Source organism: Capra hircus, chromosome 21, assembly GCF_001704415.2.
Source record: "Capra hircus breed San Clemente chromosome 21, ASM170441v1, whole genome shotgun sequence".
NCBI lineage: Eukaryota > Metazoa > Chordata > Mammalia > Artiodactyla > Bovidae > Capra > Capra hircus.
This window is the reverse complement of record NC_030828.1, coordinates 60,104,467-60,125,451: the sequence shown is the minus strand read 5'-3', so window position 1 is coordinate 60,125,451 and position 20,985 is coordinate 60,104,467. Positions and strand designations below refer to the sequence as shown.

Below are 20,985 nucleotides of genomic sequence, written 5' to 3'. Positions count from 1 at the left end.
GCGGGCAGGAGGGCATCATGGTCACAGTGTGCTTTAAACACTGGCCACCCTGTGAACAAGGGTGACCGAACCTAGGGAGGGCAATTTACTGAGATCAGAGAGGATGGAGAGCGGAGAGGGGGACAGTATCATAAGAAACCCACATCACTGCCAGGGGGAGCACACACTGGTAAAATCATTCTGGAAAGTTCCCTGGCATTACCCAGAGAAGCAAAGAGATAGTCCCCAGCTGGGCTGACCTCCTAGGTGTTCATCTAAGAGAAATCCCTGTACCTGTGAACCTGGAGACAGTGACAGGAATGCCCCTGTGAGCTTCAGCTGGGAAGGCAGAGGACCAAAAGTTACCCAAACAGGCATCAAGAGTTGAAGAAAGACACGTGGCTCCTACGATGGACACGTCCACACCAAAGAATATGACACGGAAGTGAAATGAGCACACAGTGGCTACACGCGACGGTGGGGATGAGGCCCCATCTCGTATGAAGAAGCATGGTGCAGAGAACACCCACAGCACGTGTCAATTCATAAAGACTCATATAAGGCACATCAAACAAGTATACTTAGTGACACACACTTTGGTGTTTGTAAAATGCAAGAGAATGACCAACAGAATTCAGGAGAGTGGCTACTTACAGGAAAGGACAGAGCGGGAATCCCCTCAGAGGAGCAGCAAAGCCCTTCAGTATACTGGTCATTTTCCATTTGTGAGGCTGTGCGGGAAGCATGTGGAGGTTCGTTTTTTATCTTTACCCTTTCAACTGTTTCAGAGATTGCCTGACATATATGACGTATTTTGTAATAACTAAGATATTTCTATTTATTCTTTAAAATCATAAACATGACCATGCAGGGGGCCTGGTGGGCAGCTGAAGCCTTCTTTTCCACTGATGACTAATTCAAACAACGTGGGGGGTGAAAATGACTAATGTGTATGAGATGGCAACAGCAATAGCCTGTCCTACTTGATGAGATGGGACAGGGACCAGGCCAGGGCCCCTGGCTGCACCTCTTCTATTAGACAGCTGTGTCTTTTCGAGCTAGAAGGTTTTTCAGGCTCCAGAGTGGTGACAATTAATTTTCTGTCAATCTGACTGATTCTTGGATCCTGGGGTGCCCAGACATTTTTCAGACATGATTCGGGGTGTGCCTGTGAGGGTGGTTGCTGGATGAGACTGACATTGGAGTCGGTAGACTGAGCAAAGCAGACTGCCTTGCCCAGTGTGGGTGGGCCTCATCTAAGCAGTCGAAGGCCTGAATAGCCAAAAAGGGCTGAGTGAGAAGGAACTCTTCCTGCCCGACTGCCTTTGAGCTGGGACATCAGCTGTTTTCTGCTTTTGCATCCAGATGGAAACCTAGGCTCTTCCTGGGTATTGAGCCTGCCAGCCTCCAGACTGAAATGAAACCATCAGCTCTCCTAAGTCTCCTGGTTGCTGACTCACTCTGCAGATCCCAAGACTCGGGGGTCTCCATAACGACATGGGGCTTCCCAGGTGACACTAGGGGTCAAGAACCTGCCTGCCAATGCAGGTTAGACGGAACAGATGCAGGACAGGAGGATCCCCTGGAGGAGGGCATGGCAACCCTCTCCAGTATTCTTGCCTGGAGAATCGCATGGACAGAGGAGCCTGGTGGTCCGGAGCATCGCACAGAAGTGACTTAGCACACATAATGATATGAGCCAATTTCTTATAACAAACCTCTATCTATCCATCTATCTATCTCTGTCTCTCTCTCATTGGTTCTGCTTCTCTGAAGAACTCTTGACAAGTCAGTTCAGGGGTCAAAGGATATCTCAGGACAAACATATTAGAAGAATCACAAAAAGGACTCCAGGTAGGCAGAGAGGGTGGCTGCCAGGTGAAACGCCAGCACGCCTCTTCCTTCCTCTGGGCACATGAACCCCTGCAAGGGCCAGGTCACACCTTGGGAATCTAGTCTGGATTCAGGACACAGTGTGTGTGGATAGATTTCTGTGTGAAGGAAAGACACACAGTGAAGACCAAGGGAACTGATGCAACAGGCACGTGTGCACAAATGAACAAATGTTTGCCTTAAAGGGAAGTCTCATTCCCTTCCCAACTTTGGTTTACTTGGCAGACTCAGTGTGGGTTCCTACCGCCCTAAAGTGGTCAGGGCAAGACTTCCATCATTTCAGAGCTATCCACTCTGTCCTAGCCAATGGAATGAAACTTATTGGAATAACACCTGTATACAGGATGTAATTTCTAATTAAAATTGCTTCTTAAATGGAAAAAAGTAACTTTGGCTAGGCAAAGCTTCTAGGCTGGATATGTTTGGTTTTCTTTCTTTTTCTTGCCAGTACAGTTTTTTTTTTTTTTTTTAGTGATGTGTAATACACAAACAGAAAGGTGCACAGACTTTAAACATACTTGATGAGTGTTCACACCTGTTAGCTGCCACCAACATCAAGAAACAGAACCTTCGAGTACCCCAGGAGGCTCCCTATTCCATTCAATCCTTTTCTTCCTTCTTCTTGAAAACCGTTACCTTGATTTCTAATATCCTAGGCTAGTTTTGGAGAAGGAAATGGCAACTCACTCCAGTGTTCTTGCCTGGAGAATCCCAGGGACGGAGGAGACTGGTGGGCTGCCGTCTATGGGGTCACACAGAGTCGGACACGACTGAAGTGACTTAGCAGCAGCAGCAGCAGGCTAGTTTTGCCTGTTTATGGATTTTATGGAAACAGAACCATACAGGATGTCCTCTTTTGAGTCTTTCCCCCTTCAACGTTATGTTGTGTGTAGCTTAGCGCGTTCATTCTCACTGTGAACAGTACTCCATTATATAAACAGGCCCACTATGTATGCATTTATTTTACTGCTGATGGGCATTTGAGTTGCTTTCAGTTTGAGGTCATTATGCTATTCTGAACATTCGTTTACATTTCTGCTGGCAAGCACACATATGCATTTCCCCAATGTTTTAAATGAAAATTTTCACATACAGAAAAAAAAAATTTATACTGAGCACCCATACACTCAGCAACTAAATGCCACTATTAGCATGTTACTATGACTGTGTGGATCACAATAAACTGTGGAAAATTCTGAAAGAGATGGGAATACCAGACCACTTGACCTGTCTCTTGAGAAATCTGTATGCAGGTCAGGAAGCAACAGTTAGAACTGGACACGAAACAACAGACTTGTTCCAAATAGGAAAAGGAGTATGTCAAGGCTCTATCTTGTCACCCTGCTTATTTAACTTCTATGCAGAGTACATCATGAGAAACGCTGGACTGGAAGAAACACAAGCTGGAATCAAGATTGCCGGGAGAAATATCAATAACCTCAGATATGCAGATGACACCACCCTTATGGCAGAAAGTGAAGAGGAACTAAAAAGCCTCTTGATGAAAGTGAAAGAGGAGAATGAAAAAGTTGTCTTAAAACTCAACATTCAGAAAGGGAAGATCATGGCATCTGGTCCCATCACTTCATGGGAAATAAATGGAGAAACAGTAGAAACAGTGTCAGACTTTATTTTCTTGGGCTCCAAAATCACTGCAGATGGTGATTGCAGCCATGAAATTAAAAGACGCTTACTTCTTGGAAGAAAAGTTATGACCAACCTAGATAGCATATTCAAAAGCAGAGACATTACTTTGCCGACTAAGGTCCATCTAGTCAAGGCTATGGTTTTTCCTGTGGTCATGTATGGATGTGAGAGTTGGACTGTGAAGAAGGCTGAGTGTCGAAGAATTGATGCTTTTGAGCTGTGGTGTTGGAGAAGACTCTTGAGAGTTCCTTGGACTGCAAGGAGGTCCAACCAGTCCATTCTGAAGGAGATCAGCCCTGGGATTTCTTTGGAAGGAGTGATGCTGAAGCTGAAACTCCAGTACTTTGGCCACCTCATGTGAAGAGTTGACTCACTGGAAAAGACTCTGATGCTGGGAGGGATTGGGGGCACAAGAAGAAGGGGACAACAGAGGATGAGATGGCTGGATGGCATCACTGACTCGATGGACGTGAGTCTGAATGAACTCCGAGAGATGGTGATGGACAGGGAGGCCTGGCATGCTGCGATTCATGGGGTCACAAAGAGTTGGACACGACTGAGTGACTGAACTGAACTGATACTTGCTTTTAGTCACTCACCTAGAGCCAGACATCCTGGAGTGTAAAGTCAAGTGGCCCTCGGGAAGCATCACTACGAACAAAACTAGTGGAGATGATGGGATTTCAGCTGAGCCATTTAAAATACAAAAGATGATGCTGTTCGAGTGCTACACTCAATATATCAGCAAATGTGGAAAACTCAGCAGTGGCCACAGGACTGGAAAAGGTCAGTTTTCATTTCAATCCCAAAGAAGGGCAATGCCAAAGAATGCTCAAACTACTGTACAACTGCAGTCATTTCAAACGATAGCAAGGGTATGCTCAAAATCTTTCAAGTCAGCCTTCAGCAGTACATGAATTGAGAACTTCCAGATGTACAAGCTGGGTTTCAAAGAGGCATAGAAACCAGAGATAAAAATGTCAACATTTGCTGGACCATAGAGAAAGCAAGGGAGTTCCAGAAAGCCATCTACTTCTGTTTCACTGACTATGCTAAAAGCCTTTGAATGTATGGATCACAACACACTGTGGAAAATCTTTAAAAGATGGAAGTACCAGACCACCTTACCTCCCTCCTGAGAAACCTATATGCAGGTCAAGAAGCAACAGTTAGAACCAGACATGGAACAATGGACTGGTTCAAAATTGGGAAAGGAGTAAGACAAGGCTGTATACTGTCATCCTGCTTATTTAACTTATATGCAGAATACATCATGCGAAATGCCAGCCTCGATAAATCACAAGCTGGAGTCAAGATCACCAAAAGAAATATCAACAACGTCAGATACACAGATGATACCACCCTACTGGCAGAAAGCAAAGAGGAACTGAGTCTCCTGATGAAAATCAAAGAGGAGAGTGAAAAAATTCGTTTAAAACTCAACATTCAAAAAATGAAGATCGTGGCATCTGATCCCCTCACTTCATGGCAAACAGAAGAGGAAAAAGTGGAAGTGGTGACAGATTTTACTTTCTTGGGCTCCATAATCACTGTCAACAGCGACTGCAGCCGTGAAATTAAAAGACACTTGCTCCTTGGAAGAAGGAAAGTGATAAGAAACCTAGACAGTGTATTAAAAATACAGAGATATCACTTTGTTGACAAAGGTTCGTAGTCAAAAAGTTATGGGTTTTTTCAGTGGTAAAGAATCTGCCTGTCAATGCAGGAGACGCTGGAGATGTGGCTTTGATCCCTAGGTTGGGAAGATCCCCTGGAGTAGGAAATAGCAACCCACTCCAGTATTCTTGCCTGGAAAATTCCATGGACAGAGGAGCCTGGCTGGCTATAGTCCATGGGGTTGCAAAGAGTCGGAGATGACTGCGGCACATATCATCTTTCCAGTAGTCATGTATGAATGTTTCAGTTGAACCATACGGAAGGCTGAGCACCAAAGAACTCATGCTTTCATATTGTGGTGGTGGAGAAGCTTTTGAGAATCCCTTGGACTGCAAGGAGATCAAACCAGTCAATCCTAAAGGAAACCAAACCTGAGTATTCATTGGAAGGACTGATGCTGAAGCTGAAGCCCCAATACTCTGGCCACCTGATGTGAAGAGCTGACTCACTAGAGAAGACTGATGCTGGGAAATACTGAGGGCAGAGGAGAAAGGGATGGCAGAGGATGAGATGGTTGGATGGCATCATCGACTTGAGGGACATGAGTATGAGAAAACTCCAGGAGATAGTGAAGGACAGGGGAGCCTGGCGTGCTGCAGTCTATGGAGTTGCAAAGAGTCAGACATGACTTACTGAACAACAGCATTTGTTTTCTCAGACACCTATCCCTGCATCTTATCCAGCCATCTTTTGGGGGTGCCTTTCAAAGCAACCTGCAAATATCATTATCTGTGTCAGGCGCTCAGTCATGCCTGACTCTTTGCAACCCCACGGACTATGGCCCACCAGGCACCTCTGTCCATGGGATTTTACAGGCAAGAATATAGGAGTGGGTTGCCATTTCCTTCTCCAGGGAAATATCATCCATTTAAATACTTCCCTTTAAATACTGCAGTTTGCATGTATTAACTTGAGTCAATGTTTGTTTGCAGTGTTTTCTTTTGATGTAAATCTGTGCCATTTCCTGTTGGCTCCATCCACCTAAGAGAACTGCCAGGGGATAAGGTATAAGTGGTTGTATCCACTCACTTGTTTCTGAGTGCGAGGATGGCCCCTTGTTTCATCTCGGTGATTCCATGGCCTTTGCATGAGGTCACAAGAAGGGAAAGGGACATCCACTCCCTTCTCTGCCCTGGACAGACATCTACCCAAGCACGTTATCTCTCTCATGGGTCTCTTGCTTCTTGTAGTTCCCTTAGCCAGACTTCCCAAAGGCCAGAGAGCAAGCTTTTGAAACTCCAACGCCAAGCACAGGGCTTGGCACGGACCAGCCATTTGGGGAAACCGCACTGAAGGAATGTGTAAGTGGGTGCTGCGGGTTGGGGGAGCGGTGGGGCGGGGTGTGAGTCTGGCCATCCCCGTCTCTGCAAGGCAGGGAAAAGATCACCAAGGTCGGTCTAAAGAGACACAATTAGTGCTGCCCTTAAAACCCAATACCCATCATCACGGTCACTCAAGCAAAACAAAGTACCAGTCACGGAGGCTGCTTGGTTTCAAGGCTTAATTTAGCCTCTTCCCTGAGTTAACCCAAGACAGCTCTGACTCAGGAGGAAGTGGAGGAGAATAATCGGGTCGACTGTGTTTACTTTCTGAGGTCTCTGCAGCAAACCGAGAGCCCGGAAGAGGCCTTCACCGACTCCCAAGAGCTGCATTCCCAAAGTCTGCCTCCAAGGGGCTTGAGTCATCAGCCTGAATCTCCCCAGAGGAATCGCGCTGGGAGTGCAGCTGGACTCCCAAGGGAGCCACCGAGGGTTTCCTCGGAGAGACGTGATTGGAACATGGTTTTCCTTGGGAAAAGCTTTCTGGCCAGGGAGTGGAGGAGAATGAAAGAGGTTGGGAGATTAGCTGAAAATGAGACCAATAACAGAGATAGGAGGGGAAAACAGAACCAAAATAAAACAGAAAGGAAAGTTGGGGACTAGGCAACTTCTGACATGAAGCCAGCTGCATAGGCATAAGCTCATTCATCCACTCCCTCACTCATTCCTACCTGCCAGGAGCTGGAGTGGGGCGAGGGGAGTGAGAGTTAGCTGCTAATGAGAAAGGCATTTTGGGGGGCATGACAAAAATGTTCTAGACTTAGATTTTGGCGATGGCTGCACAACTCTGAATTGTACACTTTGAAGAGGTGAATGCGGTGGTTTGTGGATTTTATCTCAATAAAGAGGTTTATCTCAAAAAGAGAGCATTCGCAACAGTAGTGGAAATATAAATTACCTAGAAATCAATCTAACAAAAATATGTAAAATTCTTTAAAAGGAAAAGTTTACAGACATAAAGTTGCACCTCCATAAGAAGGAAGGCACATCATCTTCAAGGAGTGTGAGAGTCAATATCTAGAAAACAGGAGTTCTACCTAAGGTGACGTATATACAGAGCTACCTCAGTCAAAAATTTCTACAGGGTCTTTGGTGCTACCTAGCAGGCTGATTCAAAAATGTATATCAAAGTGCAGAGAGATAATAATAGAAAAATTGTTTATTAATGAAAAATAAGGAAAGGGAACTTGCCTTATAAGACATCATGAATTATTATACGGCTTTAGGAGTTAACCCTTAGAAAAATAAGTCCAAAGAACAGAAACAGCCACACATATATGGACACTGCTCATCACAGGGGAAAATGAGCTTCTGGATAAACAGTGCTGGAATAATTGGGTAACCATATAGGAAAAAATCAAACCAAATTTCACCAGTTCCAGGTGGATTGCAGACAACTGAGAAAAGGAAAACTTAAGAACTTTTATAAGACAATATAAGTGAATATCTTTATGACCCGGAGGCAGAGGATACCTTATTGAGACATAAAAGTTCAAACTATAAAGAAAAATAGTAAGAAATTCGAAAGCATTAAATTTAATACCTGTTTATTAAAGAAATGTCCTAGTTAAACCATAATCTGGGATATATATATACACACACACACACACACACGTGTATGTACTATGTGTCTACATATACATACTATATACACAGTATATCATGCATATCATGTTAGTGTCATGCCAGGAAGAAAATGATAAAACTCACAGCAGAAAACTGGGCCAAAACCATGTTCAGGCACTTCTCAAAACAGTAAGTAAGCACCAAGAAGTTAAACCTCAGTAATCAGAGAAACACAAATTAAAATACAGTGAGTTACTACCCAACAGCCATGATGGACAAGAGGTAAAAAAAATCAGAGAAAACCATTCAATACTGACAAAGGCTGTAAAGCAACAGGGAGGCTTGTTCACCAGCTTCGGGAGTACCGGGGCTTTCCAGATGGCTCAGTGGTAAAGATCCTCCTGTCAAGGCAGGAGACGCAAGAGACACGGGTTCAATTGCCGAGCTGGGAAGATGCCCTGGAGAAGGAAATGGCAACCCACTCCAGTATTCCTGCCTGGAGAATTCCATGGACAGAGGAGCCCGGTGGGCTACATCCATGGGGTTGCAAAGAGTCAGAGATGACTGAGCGGCTGAGCACACGCAGAAGTACAACCTGGTCACCGTCGCTTTGTAAGGTAGGATGCTATCATCTTATAAAGATGAGCATACTCAGACCCTGGTGACCCACCATCCCACCTGTGGGCACATACCCGGGTACACCTGCACCAATGTCCAGAGCAACCAAGAATGCTGACAGACAGCAATGTCAGTGTTGGGAACAACACAAATGTCCACCCACAGTGGCCTCTCATACATTCTATATGGCGAGAAAAGGAGGGAAATGCTGCAGCCTGCAAGAAAAAATTGCTACAATGTAGATTTAAAAAGTAAGCCGCCAAAGACTGCATAAAGGATATTTCCATCTATATGAAGTTCAGAAACAGGGGAAACTGAACAAGTTGTTTAGAGATAGAGTGAGTGAGTGAAAGTCACTGAGTCATGTCTGACTCTTTGGGACCCCATGGACTATACAGTCCATGGAATTCTCCAGGCCAGAATACTGGAGTGGGTAGCCTTTCCTTTCTCCAGGGGATATTCCCAACCCAGGGATTGAACCCAGGTCTCCTGCATTGCAGGCGGATTCTTTACCAACTGATCTATCAGGGATAAAATTACAAAGAAAAGCAAGAATAATAAAACAAAAGGCCAGGAGAGTGATTACTACCAAGTAGAGAGGGGGAGTGGATGGGATTGGGGACCCCTGAAGTACTGGTAATATTTCTTAAGTGGGGAGGTAGGTACAGGGTTGCTTGTTCTTTACACCTTACATTTTCTAAATAGACTTTTGTTATTCATCCAATAATTAATACAATTAATTATTGTAATTATTTCAACTGAATTATTTCAGTAATTATTTCAACTGAATACTTACTAATGAAACAAAGCTCATAATAAAAAGAAATTTAGAATTCATTAAAACAACTTAAGAAAAAAAGATCCACAGGGTTCTAAAGACTAGAAGTATTGAGTGCTATGTAAATATGTATGTGTACATTTCAGGGGGATCCTTGTGCTCTGTAACCAGGAGGGGCACCCTCTCTGCAAAGACCAAGGTGATGTTATGGAACTCTGCTCAATGTTATGTGGCAGCCGGGAGGGGAGTCTGGGGAGAGTGGATACATGTGTATGTATGGCTGAGTTTCCTTGCTGTTCACCTGAAACCATCACAGCATTGTTAATTGGCTATATCCCATACCAAAAAAAAAAAAAAGACCAAGGTGATTGTGTAAGGCAACAATGCCTCAGGTTTTGAGAAAGTGATATTCAGTGGGAAGAAATGACAATGCAGCCCTCAAGTGTATCTGACATCCTATCTCGGCTCTGTGGTTTCCCAGCTGTGTGAGTTGGGCAAGCGGCTTCACCTCTCTCAGACTCAGTTTCCTAATCTGTAAGGTGCGGGTTAATACTCGGCTTGTAGGACTAAATAGAATGGCTGTGAACTGAACTACTGAGATTAATGATGATGATGTGGATGGTGACTGGCACTTGTTCTGGGTTAATACTCGGCTTGTAGGACTAAATAGAATGGCTGTGAACTGAACTACTGAGATTAATGATGATGATGTGGATGGTGACTGGCACTTGTTCTAGTGGCCCCACGAGCCTCCTTTCCTCCAGCTAAACACCGCCCACCTCTAACTGGTTTGTGCAGTCTCACCTAATCACGATCCTGCGCCTGGAAAGACCCATTCCAAAATCACAGCATTTACGAGGAAAACAGTACTCCAGGTAAGGTCTTCCCAGCCTGGTGGGGCAGGGCTATCCCCTCCATCCTTCTGGGGCAGCACACCCACCAAAGCTGCCCAGAACCACACTGGCTTCGGGGTCACCACACCATGCTATGGAATCGTCATGCTACAGAGCCACGTGGACCTCTTCCTGTCCGAGCGAAGTGAGTGTTTGGAAGCCAAAGCCAGGACTGAGTATTGTGACTCTGTTACATTTCAGCAGGCTGACTTTTGCCCATGGAGCCACCCCATGAGGCCATCTCAGCTTCCAGGGGACCTCTTCTACCTACCCAGTCCTTCTCCTCCAGCTTCAGATCGTTCACAAACTGGACATGCACACCCTTCACGCTGTTGTCCAAACGATTCATGTCCCAATTTTTGACCAGATTTCCAAGGTAATGCTAACGTGTTCGTAGCATCACAAGTCATTTGACTTCTATTGTTTGCTTTCCCCTTCTATGCATATTTCTCTGTCTTTTTTGTAAGATGCTGTGAAGTCCAGCTAAGATCTCTAGGTCTACCACGCCAGTGACCTTGCCAGAGGAGGACACGGCTGAGAGATGCAGTCCTAGGGACCCACACTGGGTCCTGGTGTCCTAGGCTCCCCCAATTCACTTGCATGGTCCCCTTCTCTACACCCAATTCCTCAGATCTGCTTAGTAAGTCACACATCTTCCTTCAGCTGCCACTTGGCAATCAACAGCAAACAGGGAATGAAAAAAAAAAACCTCACAGGATTATGAAACATTGCGCAGCAGTTTAAAATGAGGATCAAAAGACCAAGTGGCCTAAAGGCAGATGCCCCAGCTACGAGATGGGGGCAAAAAAACCCACAAGATATTGCAATTCAGTCCTACTTAGAATTCCAAATAATAGTTTTAAAGCCTCACTAGAACAGGAGAAAAATGCCTGGGGGGAGAATATTTTTAAATTTTCTGTCATGTAGTTGATTATGTTATTTTAGATGTGAAGAGTTGACTCACTGGAAAAGACCCTGATGCTGGGAAAGATTGAAGGCAAAAGGAGAAGAGGGCGGCAGAGGATGAGATGGTTGGATAGCATCATCGACTCAACAGACATGAATCTGAGCACACTCCAGGAGATAGTGAAGGATGGGACAGCCTGGAGTGCTGCAGTCCATGGGGTCACAAAGAGTCAGACCCAAATGAGCGACTGAACACACGTTGTTTATATTCCCTCATATTCAAAACACATATATGTGTAAATAAAACCATGAAGACTCCACATGCTTCTGTCTTTCTAAGAGCCTTAGAAAATTCACTATACCAGTGAAAAGGACAAAGCAGGCAGCCTTCTCTGTGACAGTATCTCTCTGCTGGGGGAAGGAAGTGGGGAGGGGGCTGGAATTTGAGCTGGGAAAGGGGTGTGGCAGCGTGTGGGAATGCCAAATGTTAAAAGTTCTCACAGTGTTTTTGTTCCACCAGAGATACTCAGGCCACATGGACCTGGCTTTGGTACCCTTTAATTCTAGCAGAAATTCGCCAGTCTTGGGACTAAATCTGTGCTCCCCGACATGCTAAAAGGCACCACTCATTCAAGGCAAGGAAGGAGAGACTATTTCATTCAAATTCTTTCCCGGACTCGCTGACCACCTTCCCAGGAGCAGCTCTGGCTCAGCTGTAATTCCCAGTGTTTTTCCATCTCAAGGAACATTTTTATATTGTCGGGGGGAGGAAGTTTCATTCCATCCTATTTAACAAGGATGAGCTTTTGTCTGGACATTCAGAAAGGCTGGATGACAAATCCAGTGGATGATGCCAGAGCATTAAAGAACCACTGACATCTCCCTAGAGAACAGATCTCAGTGGTCACTTAAAACACAGCATCCTCTGGGGAACCTAGAGACCAGGATTCCCATCAGTATCCTCCAAGCATCCACAGAGCATCCGCCAATAGAAAACCAGGTCCCTCCGGCATCTCATGACCCAGGGAGGGGGAGCCATAAACATCACTATGGTGATGTGAGCCCTGGGCACTGGGGAACACACAATGGGGGAGTCCCCACTCACCTGAGAGGCATGCAGGGAATTCTCCCAGGAAGATGGGAGGGAGCTAAGCTGAGACCTGAATGGCTAGCAGGACTAGTTCAGCCCATCGTAGAAGAAAACTAGGCGTTAGGAGATTGGCAGGTGCAAAGAAAAGGTGAATGTGCGAACAGCCGCATGCAGTGAGTCTGGGGCGATGAAGCATCCCGGTGAGTCTGGGGACAGCTGAAGTCTCAGGGGGAAGAAGCGGCCAGTACAGGGGCTCTTGTAAACCACACAAAGAGCTTTGGAATTTATTCCACAGACTATGCAATAAGTACATGGATGCTCGTTTCATATTTATTATCTCAACCACACATATACACTATTTATACCTGAGATGGGCTTCCGCAGTGGCTCAGTGGTAAACAGTCCGCCTGCAATGCAGGAGACATGGGAGATGCAGGTTTGATCCCTGGGTCAGAAAGATCCCTTGAAGGAGGGCATGGCAACCCCCTCCGGTATTCTTGCCCGGAGAATCCCATGGACAGAGGAGCCAGGCAGGCTATAGTCCACAGGGTGGCAAAGAGTCAAGACTGAGCGTGAGCACAAGCACGCAGAGAAACTTCATGAAAAAACTGCAAAAACCCATTTAGCTCCTAAAATCAGACCCCAGTAAGTAAAAAATGACAACTTGCTCTCCAAGATGAAATGTTCGGACCAGGTGGCCTCCAGCTCTGCCTCAGGAAATCAGCCAGGAAGCACTGTCCAAGGCACAGACACCCAGCATCCAGGTCAGGTCCTCTGCAGAAGCTGGGCAAGAGTTCTCCAGAGGACAAACTCCTGCTCATGTGCCCACATCCAGTCTAAGCAGCCACAGAACAGCCTGTGCTTCATTAGATGCTACTCAAGGCAGATGGCAGCTCGGACACACCTGTGAATTTACCCCGAGGGTTCCAAAGAGCCATTGAAGAAAGAACATTTGTAAAGCATTTAACCTGCTCAACAAAGGTTTACAATTGTTATTATTACCATTACTGAGTCCAAGTTTGTACTGCTCATCAGAGACACGTTGTTGGGTCAAGGAATAGCTACTTTATTTGGAAAGCTGGCAGACTGAAAAGATGGTGGACTCATGTCCCAAAGAACCATCTTGCCTGAGTCAGAATTTGGGCTTCTTTTATACCAAGAGGGGAGGAAGTAAAGTCAAACATTTCTTGGTTCTGGTCAGCCTCCAGTAGGGATGTGCTAGTTTTTTCCTTCCTGCAGTTATTCACAGGCGGGCCTGGCCAAGAGGTTTCCTGTGAGCTAAACAAAGTTGTTTTAGCTTAATGCTCATTACCTGGGAGACAGGGTTCCCAGAGATGGGCCATTAGGTATAATGTAAGCTTATAGGCATCATCCCTTTAGTGATTAATTTGTAATGAAATACAAAGGTTCTCCTCTATTACATCATCATTATCATTGTCTTTTACTGACAGATATTGCTGGATCTGCACATGAGACCCATCACGACCTGACCAGTAACTACTTCTCTAGCTAACCAAGAAGATAACAATCGTAGCTGCTAATCAGTAAGTACAAGGTATGGGCCAAACTCTATATTGTCATCCAGCCTGTCAGCCACGTGAAAAATATTCATTGAGCACCTTCTGTGTGCCAGGCCCTATTTGAAAGTACTGGGATATAGCAGCAGCAAAAAGAAGTGCTTGTCCCCTTTAAGAGACACAGAATTGAGACTCAAAATAGTTACTGAACACCTACAACATGCCTGGCACTGCCCTAGGCACTAGGGATATGGCCGTGAATAAAACAAAGAACTCAAAAACTGAGTCAGGATCGAACCCAGCAGGCAAAGTACCGCTCATCCTCTGCCTCCCTCTCATGCCTCTCACTCTGGTCCTACAGCCCCTTCCCCTTAACTCCCACCATGTTCTCTGACCTCAGCGCATCTGCCCACTCTCCTCCCAGCTTGGACAACTGCCATTCATCCATTCAGGTTCAGCATACTTGGCAGCCTCTCTCCAAGGATCCCTTCTTGATGTCGGGAGGCCCACTGCAGACTGCATTTTGAGCATCTCCAGTCCTATTCTATAACCATCGCTTTATCTGGGTCCTACCCTACTCAACTGTGAGCTCCTGAGTCTGGTTCATCTCCGTGTCCCAGCCCTCCCCGACCTGGAGTTCTAATGGTGCTCAGTGCACTGAAATAGCACGTGAATGAATGAATGAAAAGGTGGACTCAAGGGAGCCTGGGGAAGCCCAGGGCATCTTTCTTCTCTTGTCTGCCATCTACAAATGGCGACACCATTTGCACTCAGAGTGAGCAATGGACAGACTGGGACCAGGCTCCTACCTGCTCCTAACCTGGGGAAGGGCCAGGGCAAATCTCTCTGCACTCAGCTCACTCGTGTGGTCAAGGAGAGTGTGGGTCCAGATAATAAGATATGGGGGCCCTCGTCAGTAGTTGGGCTTGTTTTCTTTCCCACCTTGAAGGCTGATGAAAGGGAGGCTTAGTTTACTATGTGGAAGGTGAGAAAAGTTTAAATGCTGATATAAACAGAAAAAAACAGCTCCCTGTACTAACCCTAAAGGGACTGGTTCCAAATAGGAAAAGGAGTACTTCAAGGCTGTATATTGTCACTCTGCTTATTTAACTTCTATGCAGAGAACATCATGAGAAATGCTGGACTGGAAGAAACACAAGCTGGAATCAAGATTGCCGGGAGAAATATCAATAACCTCAAATATGCAGATGACACCACCCTTATGGCAGAAAGTGAAGAGGAGCTAAAAAGCCTCCTGATGAAAGTAAAAGAGGACAGTGAAAAAGTTGGCTTAAAGCTCAACATTCAGAAAACGAAGATCATGGCATCTGGTCCCATCACTTCATGGGAAATAGATGGAGAAACAGTGGAAACAATGTCAGACTTTATTTTTGGGGGCTCCAAAATCACTGAGATGGTGATTGCAGCCATGAAATTAAAAGGCGCTTACTCCTTGGAAGAAAACTTATGACCAACCTAGACAGCATATTCAAAAGCAGAGACATTACTTTGCCGACTAAGGTCTGTCTAGTCAAGGCTATGGTTTTTTCAGTAGTCATGTATGGATGTGAGAGTTGGACTGTGAAGAAGGCTGAGCACCGAAGAATTGATGCTTTTGAACTGTGGTGTTGGAGAAGACGCTTGAGAGTCCCTTGGACTGCAAGGAGATCCAACCAGTCCATTCTGAAGGAGATCAATCCTGGGATTTCTTTGGAAGGAATGATGCTAAAGCTGAAACTCCAGTACTCTGGCCACCTCATGTGAAGAGTTGACTCATTGGAAAAGACTTTGATGCTGGGAGGGATTGAGGGCAGGAGGAAAAGGGGACAACAGAGGATGAGATGGCTGGATGGCATCACTGACTCGATGGACACGAGTCTGGGTGAACTCCGGGAGTTGGTAATGGACAGGGAGGCCTGGCGTGCTGCGATTCATGGGGTCGCAAAGAGTCGGACACGACTGAGCGACTGAACTGAACTGAGCTAAACTGAATCAGTCTTTCTCTCACTCAGATGAGAGTACACTTTTTAGTTTTGGGAAGAGTGCATTATATTAGCCTAGACTTCCCTAAGATCATCAGGCAGCTCCAGGGCAAGACTGCTTAAACTCAGCAGTGAAAACAAGACACAACCCCACCAGCCAGATCACACCTGCCTGCCTACTACTCCCTCTGGGCCAAGGACCCCACTTGCCAGGAGAACCCACTCCCAATTCTCAGGAGAAGCAGGAAGTAGGGAAAGAGGTGGGGACTCTGGGGAGCTGTATCTGAGTTCCAGTTTGGCCCCCAATGAGCTGTGTCACCTTAAATACATTATCCTCTGTCTCCAGTCCTCATCTGTAATCAATTCAAGACGGACACAAACCTTGACTTTCAAGAAACAAATATTTTCCAGCAGTGGAGGGTAAAGCTTACTGGAGGAAAGTTGGCAACACCCAGTAGAACTGCATGTGCACTTATCTGCCAAGCTGGCAAGCTCACTCCTTGGACAGAGCTCTGAAGACATTGCCCAGCACTACAAAAATATCCATGCAGTTTATTCAATGCAACATCATTGGAAAATGCAAAAATGTGATAAGCAACCTAAACACTCAGACACAGGAGGGGAGCTGAATGAACTCTGGTATAGCCACATAGTAGAGTACTATGCAACTGTAAAGAAGGAGGGCAAAAGAGTGATACGAACTAATTTGGAGATCATTCCGGGACTTACGGTTAAATGAGAAAAGCAAACAGTGAGAGTGGAATGCTGCAATTCACTCAAGAATGAGGCTATAAGATATACAACCTGCTCATCAGTACAGAGGAAATACAGAAAGGCTAAATTAGAAATGAAAGAGATGGGCTACCTAGAGGAGGTAAGAAAGGGGTAGAGAGAAGTCAAGGATGAGATCAGACTGGCAGGGATGAAGAGGGAGTGACATGTCTCCGAGTATATCTTTTGGTTCAGATCTGACGGAGAAGCACCGTGATGTTTCATATGATCTTCATACGCACACACAAAAGCAACTAAAAACGACCAAGATGTGAGAGAAACTCAAAATAGGATGTCAACGCTAACAAAAGGACCAAATTGCTATAAATAAATAATATAACCACACTGAAGAGGGTGGGAAAGAAAAGCGTTAACTTCAGAGGCTTTGGAAAACCATGTTTTTGAATGTGTAGTGTGGTACTGAGGATAGAAGGTGTTGTCATCACTTAGTAAACGCATTTCTCACAGGGATGTGGGTCAGCAATTCTGAAACTACTCTATATTGGAGTTAAATACATGTATCTGAGATAATGAGAACTGGGCTTCTCACTGCTGGAGAAAGGAATTACAAATAGGGAAAGGAGGGAAGGTTAAATGAACCTTGTGTCGTTGAACCAGAATTAGAGCTATCAAGATCGACTTATGGTTTTTAATATACATACAGGTAGGTGGATACAGAAATACAGATGAGGATATATTCATGTGTTAGTGCATCACCATGTAATTCCCAGCTGCGTCCCTCGGAGGGTCTAAACGCAGTGACACCTCAGTAGCAGTGAGCACACCCAACACCCAGATCTTGGTTTCTATACACCATTCTCCACTGAAAGGAACCAGGACCCTTGGAGAAGCGGCTTGCCGCAGGATTTGGGAAAGGAAAATACAAGATAACTTTGAACATCTTACAACTTGAAAAAAATAAAGAAATGCTCACAAAAAAAAAATGAGTGGGGCTGGTCAAAAACACAAGTGCAAAACTGAAGGTGTTCTTAATATGAAGCCAAAGCTGGAACAACGTAAGCAAGAAAATAAATAGCCACAGTAACAAATCATAGCTTATAGGATAATGTAAATATCCAGGGGTCTATACAGGTATAAATAACCACATAAACAAATAAATGGGGGAGAAGAGATGGTTCTTTCTTACAGTAAAATTCCAAGTAATAAAGGCAGAAATAAAGAAGGAAACAGAAAATTATCATTAGGCAAAGATTACAGTAATAACTGTTGTAGAAAAGACACATTGATGGAAGCTAAAATTAATGGGTGAAAATTTAGGGAGAAACAGCATTTGCTTAGTCTTCTGGGTAAAGTACCTCCCTCAAGACATCTATTAATCAGAAAGGAAAGATACGAACTTGACAGTGGAGAAGCCTGGCAGACAGCACCTTAAACAGGTGGCCAAGGTCAATATCACCAGTCATGAGACACGGACACTATGAGCCACTGATAGGAGGAAGCGAGCAAGACATGGCATCACCTCCGTGGGATCCCTGCCAAAAATGGACCACCTCAGAACATCATACAAACCCACACTGAGGGTCATTCTGCAAAATAACTGATCAGTGCTCTCCAAAAGTGCCAAGATCATGAAGCACAAGGAAAGACAGACTGGAGGGGACGAAGGAGCCAGGACAATTAAGGGATGTGGGATCCTGGGTGGGACGCTGGAATAGGAAAAGAACCTTCGTGGGAAACCTGCTGGCATCAGAGTAAGGTCTGCGGTTTAGTTAGCAGCCGTGTACGACGCTCTCTGCCTGGGTTTGCTCACTGCACTCTGACCACGCAAGACGTGAGCTTGAGGGGAAGCTGGGGGAGGAGAACTCTGTGCTGCTTCCGCAACTGTAAGTCTAAGTTAGTCTTTTAAGAGGCAATGCTTAGCATCATCATTCAGTTACTTCACAACTGCTTCTGCCAGATCACCAGGCCTTTTCCGGGCCCTACACAACTGTCTGTGGCGTGTGTGTGGGCACGACCCCATGGACTGTAGCCTGCCAGGATCCTCTGTCCGTGGGATTTCCCAGGCGAGAATACTGGAGTGGGTTGCCTTTTCTATCTCGAGGGGATCTTCCCGACCCAGGGGACAACCTGCGTCTCCTGCATCTCCTGTACTGCAGACAGATTCTTTACCTCTGAGCCACTTGGGAAGCCCTGCTAAAGTGTCAGTCACCCAGTGGGGGCTGCGAAGGGCACCGATCCTTGGTGAAAGGAGCTCCAGAACTGAAGGGAACTTGTGGCCCATTTGAATGTCCTCAGCCAGGGCTGGGGTCCTAAAGGGTGCACAGTCAGTCCCTGCAGAGGTCCCAGACTGGGCTGTCTCTCAGCTCCCCCACCCCTCTGCAGACACCCCACCCAACTCGTGCCCTGCTTCTCAGGAGCACCCAGGACTCAAGGCCTCCGCCTCTCAGGGGCTGAGTCTCAGGGCCCTAGGTTCCAGTCACTTCAGAGTCTGCATTTCCAGACTGACTATGGGGCCCCTGGTCAGCACCCACCTGCACTGCACTTCGAACCAGGCCTCTGCCTGAGTGCAGCTCCTAGTTCCCATCTAAGAAGCTTGCTCGGTGACCCCAGGCCTGGGCTGCTGACCTTCATGTCCGTCCCCATCCTCCAGGGAAAGACTGCTTTGCTCCAGAAGCTGACTGTCGGCTGGCGCTCTGCTCCTGAGGCCCGTCTGCCCCTCAGCCCTGCCCATCTTGTGGCATGTACCCCACTGACCAGCGTCCCACAGACCCCCAATGCCAACTGCTTCCCGGCCTCAGTCTGTCTGCCAGACCACTTTTTTCCCAGCTCCCCAAAGATGCAGGTCCTAGCCAACCACTCAGGCCAAGCAGCATATCTCCAGGTGTATCAGGCAAGATCCCAGATCTATTCTCAGGCAACTAGCAGAACCCATATTACACGGAAGTGAGCTGCCAAACACATCCACAGCCCACAGCATCTGCCAAAAGCCTCTTCCCCAGCTGTGGTGGGTCACAGATGACCACAGAGCCTCTGACACGCTCTACCCTGGAGGGCCGGACCCACGTCCCCTCCCTTGGGGTGACACCACACAGTTGGCAGTGACCGTGTGCCAGTTTCTGGGTCCAGCCTTAAGACATTGGCAGCTTCCACTTCCTACCCTCTGGAACACTGCACTCTGGGGGAAGCCAGGTGCCCTGCAGGAAGGTCAACATCCCTAGGACTGCCTGCTGCAGAAAGGCCCGATCCTGGCCTGTGGAGAGGAACGAGGAAAGAGAGGGTGAAAACCCTGGCTGTGCCAGCCACCCCACCCAGGTACCAAACGTCTGCGTGGAGAAACCTTCCAACCACATGACTCCAATGCAGGAGCCCTCACGTGGAAACTGCCCCATCGAGCCCAGTCCACCCACAGAGCCTTAAGAGATAATAACCACTTATATTTCAAGCCACTTAGTTCTGGCTGGTTGTGCAGAGGATGAGACAGTTGGATGGCATCAACGATTCAATGGATATGAACTTGGGCAAACTCTGAGAGATGGTGAGGGTCAGGGAGGCCTGGCGTGCTGCATGAGGTCGCAAAGAGTCTGACACTACTTAGTGATGGAACAACAATGACGGCGCCGCAGCAAGAAATAACATTGGCTGAAAGAGGCTTTTGTTTGCAACCCTCCAGGAGAAAGAAGCTTGTCTTCTTCAAGTAACAGCAAGTGATTACAGCAGATAGTTAAACTGGCAGACTGTCTTCTGGGAGAATAGCAAAGATCATGAACATCAGTTTTCTCATCTGTAAAGTGGGTGTCATAATTTCCCAGGGAGTCAGATGAGAACTGGGTGACCAAGCTGGCTATATCTGAGATCTGTGTCCAATGTGTGTATGGGGGTGGGGGCTTCATTCTGAAATCCACGGATATGAGTTCAAATAGATCCAGACACCTAGCAGGGACTCAGGGTATCGAGTCTGGCTGCCCCTCACCTGGACAGTCCTGCTTGGCTAAGCCATCATCTCTCACTTCCTCCTTGGACACCCAGAGGTCAGTCAGGGGAACATGGGGTGATGGAGCCCTTCCTAGGGGCCAGGCAGTGTTCTGGGCACTTCACATCCATGGACAATTTCAGCCCTCGTAACAATCACAGAGGAGGAAGTGCTGTCATCATATTTTATCAAGCAGCAAAGTCAAGCCAGTGAGAGGAAGGGACATCCCAAAGCAGGTCCCACAGCTGGGAGGTGTCAAGAGATCTGAACACACATCTGGCTTTAAGCCTACACCCCCAAGTACCCTGTTCTATTGCTTCCTGGCAAAAGGCCACAAACCTCCCTCCCTCCATTCATCTCTGAGCCTCAGTTTTCCTGGTGTACAAAATATGATGGGAATACCTACCTGCTAAGTGTT

The 20,985-nt window shown here is 46.4% G+C and overlaps 1 protein-coding gene across 1 annotated transcript in view; it reads right to left on the bottom strand.

Annotated features, from left to right (window-relative positions):
• The window catches only part of LOC108638480 (translation initiation factor IF-2-like), a 56,225-nt gene that overhangs the window by 2,909 nt on the left and 32,331 nt on the right, over positions 1 to 20,985 (bottom strand). The gene's annotated exons all lie outside the window — the stretch shown is intronic.